General features: G+C 38.1%; 2 long non-coding RNA genes across 3 annotated transcripts; both read left to right on the forward strand.

The window, feature by feature from the left end:
* The first annotated feature begins 535 nt into the window (after positions 1-535).
* Positions 536-3,926, forward strand: LOC136246890 (uncharacterized). Of its 2 annotated transcripts, XR_010696898.1 has the most exons (3): positions 538-1,760; positions 3,037-3,108; positions 3,623-3,926. It is a non-coding gene; the product is annotated as an uncharacterized lncRNA (long non-coding RNA). The 2 variants fall into 2 exon arrangements; XR_010696897.1 differs by having other exon boundaries at positions 536-1,760; positions 3,037-3,926.
* A 5,291-nt stretch (positions 3,927-9,217) lies between these two features.
* On the forward strand, positions 9,218-12,510 carry LOC136243719 (uncharacterized). The gene is made up of 3 exons (XR_010694977.1): positions 9,218-9,333; positions 12,217-12,278; positions 12,331-12,510. It is a non-coding gene; the product is annotated as an uncharacterized lncRNA (long non-coding RNA).
* The last annotated feature ends 1,564 nt before the right edge of the window (positions 12,511-14,074 follow it).

A 14,074-nucleotide genomic window follows, 5' to 3' on the forward strand; every position in this document is an offset into this window, starting at 1 on the left:
AGCAGAGTTAACTGCGACAAAAAGTAATGATATCATAATGCGGCCATGTGCGAGGTGTGCAAGTTGTAATATTAGCTAATCAGATAATACAATGTTATTGTTAAAGTGTTAATGAGAACTATGTGATGCTGCTAGTTTTGAAGTGTGTGAGCATCTTCATAAATGCCACATAAATTTAATTCTCAATAAAGCAATGTGTATAGATTCTCTGATAGTAATAAATAGTTTGAGTTTGGCCACCTTTCCTTTGTTCGTAGCATTGCTGTATACAGGAAAGGCGGCCAAACTCAAACTATTTATTACTATCAGAGAATCTATACACATTGCTTTATTGAGAATTAAATTTATGTGGCATTTATGAAGATGCTCACACACTTCAAAACTAGCAGCATCACATAGTTCTCATTAACACTTTAACAATAACATTGTATTATCTGATTAGCTAATATTACAACTTGCACACCTCGCACATGGCCGCATTATGATATCATTACTTTTTGTCGCAGTTAACTCTGCTTTACTTGGACGTGCACTTTTTTTACAGCTATAAGCTGTTTTTGGATGGGATTTCAATACTTTTTGTTAGAATAAGCAATGCACTGTTGATAACAGTAGGTGAGTCAGTAGTTTCCATGGTTTTGACAGAAACCCCAGATTACAGTGACAGAATATTAAAATATAACTGTAATTTTAGTGGCCAGGGCCGCCCACATTGGGGGTAACTGGGGTATTTTTCCCCCTACCACAGCCTGAAAGGGGCCACTTGAATACCTGTTTAAAGAAAGATCGATATACTCTAATAGAGCAGTCAGGATCTAGACCCTTCCTTGCCCCTGGGCCCCTCTTTAACTCTTTTCCCTGGGCCCTCTAATTTCTCTGGACGGCCCTGTTAGTGGCATGCAACTGCAGTCAACTAACACCCATTTTAACTAGTAAACCCTTAACAACACTTTGCCTTTCATCTTGTACTGCATTGAAACGATCAAGATACTCTATTAGAGCAGTCACAAAACAGCTGTAACACAGCCATAGGCGGCGGAAAGGGGGGGGGGGGGGGGGCTTAGCCCCCCCTCAGAATGATATCACACCGAAATTATCTTTCTTGGAGTGGGGCTGAAAACCGTGATAAAGATCGAGATACTCTAATAGAGCAGTCACTCTAATAAAGTATTCAGTGTGTAGCGAGCTATGTAAGGATTTTTATGTAGTTTATCAGCTAGAAATGGTAGCTGGTGAGGTGGAAGCTCTTGTCAGTTGGTTGCGACCTTTTTTTTTTTTTTTTTTTTTTGGTCTCACCTTACTAAACTATAGAAATAAGTCTGGGTCAGCCCAGCCCCCCTCATATCAACTACTTGCTCCACCGCTGAACACAGCAATCAATATTTAGCATAGTTACAACTTCTGCTTAGCATCGGATTGTATAGTTTAAATTACTAGCTACTTACAGACTTTACAATATAAAAATATGGCACTTGTAGAAATGTGACTGTTTTATTAGAGTATCTCGATCTACTTCAAGCATTGACTAATTCAAGTGAAGAAGCTACGCCCCTGCCAAGAGATCTTGTGAAATGAAATGAGAAAAGGCAAGTATGTACAGAGACAATAGAGGGGCGCGTAATTATGTCCTGTTGTAAATAAACGCCTTTAAAATTTATATTACTACTAAATAAACGCACCAGAATAGGCTTGTGTGGCTGTTGTCTCCAAGGTTGTCTCATTATTTGTCTTTTCGTGTTGAAGGGATTTAGTCGCAATTGGTGAGTTTAACTATACATGTATTTGTGTTGTAAAACTTAATTGTAAAAAGGCGATTAGCACATATCATGATAAACATGTATTTGTCACAGTAGAGTCTCTCACGAAGTCACGATTATTATGAGACATTGGACCAGGGTAAAAAATTTACTGCTATATTTAGAGGTTGTAGCGTTTGTATATCTTAGTATCTTAATAAATAATCCCCCATGATCACTAATCACTAATAGTACAGTGAAAACTGGTCATTATTCAGGCCGTAGGGACAAAATTTTCTAACCTTGCCTTTTAAAGAGGTGGCTGCATTATGCGGCCTTAAAAAAAGGTAAGAAGCATGCTGTTCTAACTGGCTATAGAGATGGATTTAGTGTATGACAGCGTATGAGACAGTGAGTGCTGGCAGCAAGGGGGCAGCCAATCTGTTAGAGCACCAAAAGCACTGCTTCAGACATAGGCAGTTGACTGTCAGCCCCAAGTGTAAAAAGTTTCACTGTTGGTCCTTATAAGCTCCTGATGAAGAAAGTGATGAAGTCATTATCCATAGGATATATTTTTCAGAGTATCCATTTCAGTTCTACAATATAGTAGCCAAGCATAAGATGAACATAACACAGCATTCCAGTAGTTTAGTGGTGACCACAACACTGCCTGAGTTAAACTGTGGTGAGATTTGAGACTACCAGAAGCCCTGGAATGTCTTCAACACATGAAATACCAAATATCTAATGCCTGGCTTTCATCCACAGTGGACCTGTCTTGGTGGCCACTTGTACAGAAGGGAAACAGCTAGTTGCCACACCCCTTAATTATCAATTTGTAAAATCGTTAGCAAAATTGTGTGTGCGAGCAAGTGCGATGTGGCAGTGCCGTGTATATGGTTGCTGCCTAGCAGTGACACATCACGAGTATTGAAGTCACAATGCTTTACTGTATCATCCATCTAAATACAATCTCTGAATGTGTCATTTTGTGTAGAGAGCAATCTTCCACAAGAAGTGACCTGCAGGTTTCAGTGTATATTGTTAACCATTAATATTGTTCACAATATTGTGAACTATATGTACAGTGAAACCTCACTTAGTGGCCACCTCTTTAATAAGACCACCTCATTATATTGGCCACCTCTAGTAGGTCCCAAATATAGCTAAGCATTACTTATGACCTCATTAATAAGGCCACCTTGTTATTCAGGCCAAATTTTTTGGTCCCACAGCCTGCCATATTAATGAGGTTTCATTGTACTTATGAGAATTTTTATTTTTCGTAACTTTTCTTCAGGTTTACTGATGGGCACTATGAAGCATTGTTGACTGGTACGTGTATAATGTGGTGACTTGAAATGCTAAAACAGTACGTAGCGTGTCTTGTATGTACATGTAATGTGTTGTAATGTGTCCACACATCCACACATCTTAGAAATAAATGTAATTGTATTCTCTATAAATAGTCAGTTCCATTGTGCCACTGGGTCATAAGTTGGTTGAGTATGGATCATCCAGGGCACTTGAGTCACATTTTGTCCTGGCCAAGTGGATCTCATCCACTGACAGAATATACAGGATCAGATCACGTGTATAAATTACGGTGGAACTTGTTTATTGCCACCTTCACTCATTCAGCAGGTAACAGTGTATAAATTCTCAATTGGAATTGGCTTTTCAAGAGTGGTTGTCTTTCTATACTAGTGGCCATTAAGATAGGTTGTACTGATAGAGTGTACATACTAGAGATGCAACAATATCCTCCACTTAGTGTCGTTTGATAGTGATGCAATGGAGACTATGTATTATTGCATTTAAATACTATACTATTATATTGCAACTCTAGCACGTATTTATAACAGGAATGTTTGTTAACCGTTTAGACATACTGGAGCCACACCCACTCATCTGGATTCTACAAATGGAGTCATACCAACTTGTTGTCATCATACTCACTCGTTACTCCCATTGTGTTTGGATGAATATACATGCCGTCATGTGAGACTTGCTACCATGGCGGGCCACTGGAAAACATTTGCATAGCAGTTATATTACAGTCATTATTGTACAATTCTTACATTATTGTTGTGAAAAGTGTTTGGTATTCATGTGTCTCCTCTGTATGTTGTAATTACATGTGTAATTTTGTGTGGGGGTGCTATAAAATGCAATAATGCATGGTGACAATTGTATTAGGCGATTTTGCACACTTCCTTTTAAGCTAGCTACATGTGCTAATTACTCACAGCTTGTGTCAACAACTGGTAACCGCAGTTGTACTCTTGTGTCATTCTTTAAGCCGCGCCCTTAGAGGACAAATTATGTGGGGGCGACTAATTTCAAAACGAAGGATGGTATGCAGCACCATAGATTAGCTATATCTATGGACTATAATCTATGGCAGCACACTTCTTGGTGGCTATATGTACTGATTAACTACATAGAGCGCCAGTTCATCAATACCCAGAGACCGCAGTTGTGCTCTGCGTCATTCTTTAAATTCCGAGTAAAATTCTTAGAGAGCAAATGACGTGGGGGCGACTAAATTCAAATTTCAAACTAGCCATTCTCGAAAACAAATGTTTCAATCTGAACGAAACTTTCAGAACAGTTTAAAGACACATTGCCCTACATGCCAAGCGAGTATTGCGGAAAACAACAATCTGGGATTTGTATTTGGCCTCTAGGTCGACTGAGGACGACTGAAACTTCGTTTGGTGCTGAAATCACGACTGTAGGGTAATCATGTATGGTGAAATCGATGATGTGAATCTTGAGGTGATTGAGTGAATACTGAAGCGATAACAGGGCGATCAATGTTCGGAATGCACAAAGGAACGCAAGGCATACACCTGCGGTTGCGTCTAACCGCATGCGATAAAAAAAAATAAAAAAAATGAAACGTCCCCTTTCATGTCGGCAATCTCGATCACGAAACAATCGGCATGGATTTGCTTCACTGCTTGTGTGGTAGTTACTAGTGACACGATGAGTTCAACTCCAGAGTTTCAGAGGGATAGCGTAAGTGACGGGTGGATTACAGGAAGGCCAAATTTGAGAACGTTCGTTCTTGTAAAATCCTCACGTAGTGGTCGCGTCATTTATTGTCTGCGGCGCGCGTTTCTGCTTTACTGGCCGCGCGACTCACTACCGTGAGTCTTGATATTAAGTGACATGTATGATGAAAGCCACAATGGGAGTGGTTAGGGTGTGTAGCTAACAAGCTGGCTTGAGCTCTACCTGAAGCTTGAGAAGCGAGTTGACAAGTCACAAATGTTAAGCAAGTTCAACACACCATGTGTGGTGTGGAACAAGAAATATGCTCGAAACACCTTCTCTAGTGACTACGTTCTTCACGCTTTCATACCTTATTTATAAGACATCTGCCAAGTATCAACTCTCGCATGAGGCGTGGTACTAAATGAAATTTAAAAGATTTCTGCTTAAAACGCCTTCCCTAGGGAACTTACGGTTTTGTAAGCTTTCACAACTTGTTTATCAGACAATAGGGCTTGTGTCAACATCGTGTATTTAAAAGTTATTGTAGGGATTAGAGGTTTGATCGATGAAAATACGCGTATATGGACAAACCAGAATGTCAGTGCTATACGGACTGTACAAACACGGCTATGTTGACTGGTATAACGTGACTGTAAGTAGCATAAGGTAGAGAAATAAAGCGAAATATGTGTAAATACGCCTATTTTTATATTTTTTCGAGGTCGCAAGACAATGATGATGACGACTCCTGAAGATTTTTTTTACTCGTAACGCAATACAAATCTATTGAGAGATGTTGCGTTAATCCAGGGCTAATGTTGCGAAACCGTCCCTATACTTAAATAACTCACAATAGTGACCGCGCGTCTTTTAATTGGGCGTGCGCTTCGTAGTTTCTTGGCAGCGCGACTTACCGTGAGTCTTGATAACTTTGAATTTTTTTTCAGTCACCTGACAGTTACTATATGAATCATGACATTTGGCTGGTAGTTACCCTGTTACATGCTTACCTAATATACTCATGCTGTCCAAAGCCAGTGTTTCTCCCACTGTAGCATTAACTTTGAAATATGTTTGATTTTTTTCAGTTGCCTGATAGTTACTATTATATAATATAAATCATGACATTTGGCTGGTGTCATGATTTATATTATATAATAGTAACTATCAGGCAACTGAAAAAAATCAAACATATTTCAAAGTTAATGCTACAGTGGGAGAAACACTGGCTTTGGACAGCATGAGTATATTAGGTAACCATGTAACAGGGTAACTACCAGCCAAATGTCATGATTCATATAGTAACTGTCAGATAACCTTGTTACATAGTTACCTAATATAACCATGCTTCCCCAAAACTCATGTTGATCCCGCTGTGGCATTATAACTTTGAATTTTTTTAGTTACCTGACAGTTACTATATGAATCATGACATTTGGCTGGTAGTTACCTTGTTACATGGTTACCTAATAATACCATACTATCCCAAATTCATGCTGCTCTCACTGTGGCATTGTAACTTTGAATTTTTTCTTCAGTTACCTGACAGTTACTAATTAATTCATGATATTAGGCTGGTAGTTACCTTGTTACATGGTTACCTAATATAACCATGTTTCCCCAAACTCGTGTTGCTCCCACTATAGCATTATAACTTAGAATTTTTTTCAGTTACCTTACAGTTACTATATGAATCATGACATTTGGCTGGTAGTTACCCTGTTACATGGTTACCTAATATACTCATGCTGTCCAAAACCAGTGTTTCTCCCACTGTAGCATTAACTTTGAAATATGTTTGATTTTTTTCAGTTGCCTGCTAGTTACTATTATATATAAATCATGACATTTGGCTGGTAGTTACCTTGTTACATGGTTACCTAATATAGCCATACTTCCCCAAACTCATGTTGCTTTCACTGTGACATTATAACTAAGAATTTTTTCATCAGTTACCTGACAGTTACTATATAAATCAAGACATATAGCTGGTAGGTACCTTGTTACATGGTTACATAATATAACCATGCTTCCCCAAACTCATGTTGCTCCCACTATGGCATTATAACTTTGAATTTTTTTTCAGTTACTATATAAATCATGACATTTGGCTGGTAGTTACCTTCTTACATGGTTACCTAATATAACCATGTTTCCCAAACTCGTGTTGCTCCCACTATGGCAGTATAACTTTGAATTTTTTTAGTTACCTGACAGTTACTATATGAATTATGACATTTGGCTAGTAGTTACCTTGTTGCATGGTTTCCTAATAAAATCATGCTATCACAAATTCATGTTGCTCTCACTGTAGCATCATAACTTTGAATTGTTTTCTTCAGTTACCTGACAGTTGCTATGTAAACCATGATATTTGGCTGGTAGTTGTTACCTTGTTACATGGTTACCTAATATAACAATGCTTCCACAAACTCGTGTTGCTCCCACTATGGCATTATAACTTTGAATTTTTTCTTCAGTTACCTGACAGTTGCTGTATAGATCATGACATTTGGCTGGTAGTTACCTTGTTACATGGTTACCTACATGTAATATAACCATACTACCCCAAACTCGTGCTGCTTTCACTGTGGCATTGCAACTTTGAACTTTTCAGCTACGTTTCATGCTGTTCCTATTGTGGCATTATAACTTTGAATATTTTCTTCAGTTACCTGACAGTTGCTGTATAAATCATGATATTTGGCTGGTAGTTACCTTGTTACATGGTTACCTACTATAATTATGCTAATTCATGCTGCTCTCACTGTGGCATTGTAACTTAGAATTTGTTTCTTCAGGTACCTAACAGTTACTGTATAAATCATGATATTTGGCTGGTAGTTACCTTGTTACATGGTTACCTAATATAACCATATTACCCCAAGCTCATACTGCTTTAACTGTGGCATTGCAACTTTGAACTTTTTCAGCTAAGTTTAATGCTGTTCTTACTGTGGCATTATAACTTTGAATATTTTTCTTCAGTTACCTGACAGTTACTGTATAGACCATGACATTTGGCTGGTAGTTACCTTGTTACATGATTACCTAGTATAACCATGCTCCCCCAAACTCGTGTTGCTCCCACTATGGCATTATAACTGATTTTTTCAGTTACCTGATAGTTACTAATTAATTCATTATATTTGGCTGGTAGTTACCTTGTTACATAGTTACCTAATGTAACCATGCTAACCAAAACTCGTGTTGCTCTCACTGTGGCAATATAACTTAGAATTTTTTAGTTACCTGACAGTTATTATAATTATATTATTATTATAATTCCTGATATTTGGCTGGTAGTTACCTTGTTATATGGTTACCTAATCAAACCATGCTAACCAAAACTCGTGCTGCTCTCACTGTGGTAATATAACTTAGAATTTTTTAGTTACCTGACAGTTACTATGTAATTCATGATATTTGGCTGGTAGTTACCTTGTTATATGGTTACCTAATCTAACCATGCTACCCCAAATTTGTGTTGCTTTCACTGTGACATTATAACTTTGAATCTTTTTTGTCAGTTACCTGACAGTTACTATATAAATCAAGACATATGGCTGGTAGGTACCTTGTTACATGGTTACCTAATATAACCATGCTTTCCCAAACTCGTGCTTCTCCCACTATGGCATTATAACTTTGAACCTTATTTTAGTTACCTGACAGTTACTGTATAAATCATGATATTTGGCTAGTAGTTATCTTGTTACATGGTTACCTAATAATTATAACCATGCTAACCAAAACTCATGCTGCTCCCACTGTAGCATTATAACTTGTAATTTTTTCTTCAATTACCTGACAGTTACTGTATAAATCATTACATTTGGCTGGTAGTTACGTTGTTACATGGTTACCTAATATAAGCATGCTGTCCCAAACTCGTGCTTCTCCCACTGTGGCATTAACTTTGAAATATATTTGGCATTTTTTTAGTTACCTGACAGTTACTATATAATATTATATATATATATATGGCTCACACTGTGGCATTATAACTGAATATTTTTCAGTTACCTGATAGTTACCATATAAATGACATTTGACTGATAGTTACCTTGTTACATGGTTACCTAATAATTATAGCCGTGCTACCCCAAACTTGTACTACTCAGGCTGTGCATTAATTTTAAAACATATTGGTTTTTTATTCAGCTACCTAACAGTTGTTATGTAAATCATGACATTTGGCTAGTAGCTATTTTTATTGAATGAAATTTTGACAGTTATTAGTTAGGGTTTATGGCAATGTGATGTTGCATATAATGGTTACTTAATTACTTTGGTTACCTAGTAACAATGGTATAAAATGGTAATAATATATTCCACATATTAAGCCATTAGAGCTTTGGAGAGATCCAGGGTCCGTGAATTTTCCCGCAACATGAAATCCTAAGACCAGAACAAATATGTAATACGCGCTTCGCGCGCTGTGCGCGCGAAGCGCGTACATATTTGTTCTGGTCTTAGGATTTTGTACTTTATAATTCACGAATTATGAAATTCGTAATCCTATGCTGTATGCTGATAGGAGTTTCTTCTTACCGCGCTGATGTGTGAGGAAAATGGATTAAGGCGATAGCAAGTAAGCAAAAGCAAAATACATAGTGGTTTTAAATAATGCGAGTGTCACGGAACCTGTTTATTCTAAATAATGATCACCGTTGTTAGAATGTTGTTTAAGCTCGTGTTTAAGGCCTAGGCTGGTTAGGCAGGTGGCGCAATCGCCTACTTATGTGTTTGTTTTTAAGTTCACCCAGCTGTAGTTCTGAATGTTACAATGCTCCTACGCCCCCACCTTCTCCATCCATCCTTCCGTCGCACTATATATTTATTTGATACAACCAAGTGTTCCATTGTTGTGCTAGTAAATCTAATCCTTATTCCAAGTACTGGTTGCAACAAGGGGACTCAATGCAGTGTAGTGAGGGGCAACTAAATTATGCTTATTTATGCTTGTCAATTGTCCCATAGTGGGACAACAGTTCCTAGTCTCACGTGGCCAGACCGCTATTTTTGTGCAGGGGCTTATCGATTGGAGATTATAAGTGCCTGCACGAAAAGGGTCTGGTCCAGTTTGCATTCACAGAGTCAACAACATGGTGTTGGATGTTTATTATTTATTTATTTATTTAATGCTTTATGGTGTAAACAGAAAACACCAAAGGACTGCTGATTGGGTCACGTCACTTAAAGTCACTACATTATTAACATACCCGTTTGATGTTATTAGATAATTAATAATTCTGAATGTAAAATGATGTATCCATGGTCAACGACACTCCAGGTGTTGACGAACGTGCTGAGACCTATACGAACTGGACCAGACCCTTTTCGGTGTGGACGCTTATAATCTCTAATCGATAAGCCCCTGCGCGAAAAAAGGTTTGGCCACATGAGACTAAACAGTTCATGTTGATTCACCTTAGCCAAAGAGTTTGGGGGTGCCCAGTGGAATTATTAACATTAATAATAATATTGCCTATTCATCAAAACATCACTATGTCTTGCGACAACATTCCATCATTAGTGTTATTACATGCTGTAGTATCCCATTGGTGAGTACCACAGGTACATGTGGGGGGAGGGGAGTGGGCGGCTGGGGAAGTAATTGCTAACCATCCTTTGGTGTCAGTAAGTGTGTGCACCTTCACATATGTAAACTAGTCCCCCTGAAATTTGTGCACCATTGTGCAATGCTTTAATTGTAAAATAATATGAAGGTATATATTATAATACACTGAAGTTCAGACCTGAGAGCAAAACAGAAAAAAAGAAAGGCCTTACCAATTTTAGAGCTAGTGGGGTAGCTTTCTTAACCGATTCTTCCCCCAATCAATTTAGTACTGCTCTACCGAAAGAGCACAGAATGATTAGTGAATACTCGAATATTTCTTTGTGATGAATGCTCTAGTGAATGTTCTAGTATAGTACATTAATCTTGAAGCTAACAAGGTACACTATTCCCAGAAATAATTCTAACAAGGTATACTTTGTGTACTCCTGTATACCCTCAATTTGAGCTCTGCCGTTATGCTAGTATGTTCACATTGGAGCTGTGTTACACATTGTTATTCACATGTAAACAGTTAAGTTTTAGTGAGTCTATCTAAACATTGATGCGATGGTGACAAAAAGGAAATAAAGAATAGAATAATGGTGGCCTTACAGGGGAGCCTTATGCAATTACTTATCGAAACTTCAATTCAGACAATTCCAAAATTGATTGCTCTATTAGAGTAGTGAGTGTTCTATTGAGGAAGTTGAAAAATTAATTTTTTTGCTGTTCGTAATACACTGATTTGAGCTGATATTGCGCAAATTTTCAGAGCTATGATATCCGACACACCTGCTGGTCCCCAAGGGCTTGGATAATCGAGATTCTGCCGTGTACATGCTTGCAATTCTGTTTTTATTGGATGTAAATTATATATGACAGCATTTGTATGGCATAGTATACTTTTTAACAATACAAAAAAATTTGCTTGGTATCAATGGATTGTATAATATTTTTGGGTAAATGATGACTGTTTTACCAACCTGTGCTAACGGTCACCTGGATTAAGTGGTCGCCTCCGTATAGCGGCCAAAGTGCAACGGTCCTGAATGTCTTCCCATACAAATGCATGCATTGCGGTCTGTATTAAGCAGTCACCTGTCTAACACGTCCAAGGATTCCCATGTGAATCTTGGTATACATAACTTTGACTCTCATATAGTTATAGCGATCAGGCAGTGGCTTGTTTAGCCGACACCACAAGACCAATAATACTGAGCACCACAATCGACCATTGGCACCACCAATCTATTACGTGTGAGGCGCAATTATACAATCGGTGCAAGGCTTCACTGCTTAAACGTATTCCATAGCCATTAGCAGTAACCTGAGACAGGTTCCACTGTAACTTTGGGAATTTAAAGGTGGTCTTTTATACAGGTGCCCATTAAGACAGGTTCCACTGTAACAGAAAACTCTCATGCTTGAAATACTTATACTTTCACACATTAATGCATTACACAGATTGGTTACAAATCAGCAGAAAATGTCATTTCAACACTGCTCAACTTCTAAATAATCCTCATCGAAATATAGTGGAACCCTGTGATAATTATTATGGAGGCTCCTGCCAACTGCAACCGGTTCCATAGAACGAAAGCGCTAGTAAAAAGGTTCACCTTGTAAGTTTGATGGGCACCTGTATAAAAGACCACCTTTAAATCCCAAAGTGGACCAGTTATACACTAATCCAACTGTATGAAGCAGTTACCTGCTTATTAAGGCCAAGAAAATTTGGCCCAAGGGTGACCGCCTTAGACAGGTTCCACTGTATTCACAAAACCTCAGAATTGGTGTTTCTTCCTTGAAAGTGTTTAAGCTTCACATGTATGTGACATTTGATGTGTGTTCTATTAGAGAAACAAATGGTGGTACCCCTGAACCATTCATTTTTGTATTGGTTTTCAACAGGTGAACTGTACATTAGCGTGCACACTGTACATTGCGTCGTGATTTATTCAGAATAGTGTCCGGTGAGCATTTTATTGAATTAACTAGTGTTTGTATCAAATTGTGTATTCACAGGCAGCATCGATAAAGAAGAAAATAAATGTAACTGTTGTGAAGGAATTAAATTAAATTATCGCGATGTGATTAAAAATGTATGAGCTGTTTATAATAACATGTATCTGTCGCATGGTTTGTATTTAGCTTGTGTGTTTTGCGTGTGTTTAAGTGCAGTTGTGTCAAAACGATAAACAACAGCAGGCCTCGAAATAATGTTCAGTCACCGGACAACACTGATCAATGTAATTGTTGTCTGGACACATGGTCCGACATTGCTACATCACAGCTGAGAACAGGAGAGTAGACAGTAATGTTAGTTAGGTGACTTGTTTATGGTTTGTGGTAACCACAAGTTTACAAGTTACATGCTTCTGATAAACTTTGAGGTTTGAGTACCATATCCTACTTGTACCCGCCATGTATGAAAGTGTAATATGTATTTGTAAGCAAATGTTTTAATGGTGACTTTGACTTTTGAGATACATGAATCACCTTTTGAAGCATCCTATTTCCTTACTAGAAGCAATGTGCACATTTTAATTTATAACAAAGTTGCACTACTTTGGCACTTCCTCAGTATATTATTCAAGTGTACGTGTCAAACTAGAAGTGTAGTTGAGCACTGTCAGGACAAAATAATAGCTGACTGATCATCCCTCAGTTTGTCCTGCCATTTGACCGAACAAAATGTTTTCACTGTTTCGAGGCCTGAACAGGCCTAAACGATCTTGACTGACCACAAAAAATCCAGCATGGTGTAGGCATGCGTGCATAATATTTTACTAGGCCGGTTGAACGAATGGTTTTATTATGATAAAGAAGGACTCCTGTCGATATGGTTGGCCACAGTGGTAACAAAATTATTGTTGTTTATTATGCACTTGTCAATTTCACCCCCACCCCTAGGGATTCAACATTGATTTTTGTACCCACATCAGAGGAAACTGATGTTTGTCAAAGTCCGATTCGCATGTATTCACCTTGGTAGCTGTAGCTGCTACACGTATTTCTAAACAATAAAAATCGCACTAACCAAAAGGGGCCATAAATATTGGTGATAACGAAGTTAGTTTACAAAATTAAATGAATAAACTAGTGCCATGTGTGGTGAGCCCTCAGACACGCACCGCCATGGAAATCACCAAGTGTTTTACAAGGTTTTGCCGGTTACTAGTGGCATAAATCACATTTAATATGCACAAATAAGACTTGCATGTGATTTTTGTGATGCATGGTATCGCGAAGGTTTATGATTTGTACCTGCTGGTGACATACATGTGTAATAGTAAAATTCTTTATTGCTGGAATTAAATCATTAGCATTATACAGGATTGAAGTGTTGTCAAATCCCCTACGAGGGGTGGTGGGTGAGGATTTGGCAGCTGATTTGTCCCAGTAGTGAGAAATTGGCCATGGGCTCAGATTTGTCAAATCCCCTGTATTGCACTACTCCCAAGGGGCTGGGTGGAGCATGAAATTGGCAGCCAGTGGCTTTACCAAACTATCATATCAGAAGATGATTTCTGCACTAAATTTTTCAATACAACCCCAAAACTGTCACTCAAAGTACGTGATCGTGCCTGATCACATTCAATTGTGACCGGATTTTGGATAATCACTCTTAACGTCACATTTGAAATACATAATACATTGTGTCATCACTAATGTGGTTTTGTACGTGTAACATTATTTTTAGGTACACTGTTATTCAGTGTACTAACTACACATTCCAATCACAGTAAAGAATCGATTATTCTAAACC

This window comes from Dysidea avara, chromosome 2 (assembly GCF_963678975.1).
Source record: "Dysidea avara chromosome 2, odDysAvar1.4, whole genome shotgun sequence".
In the NCBI taxonomy this organism is placed as follows: Eukaryota; Metazoa; Porifera; class Demospongiae; order Dictyoceratida; family Dysideidae; genus Dysidea; species Dysidea avara.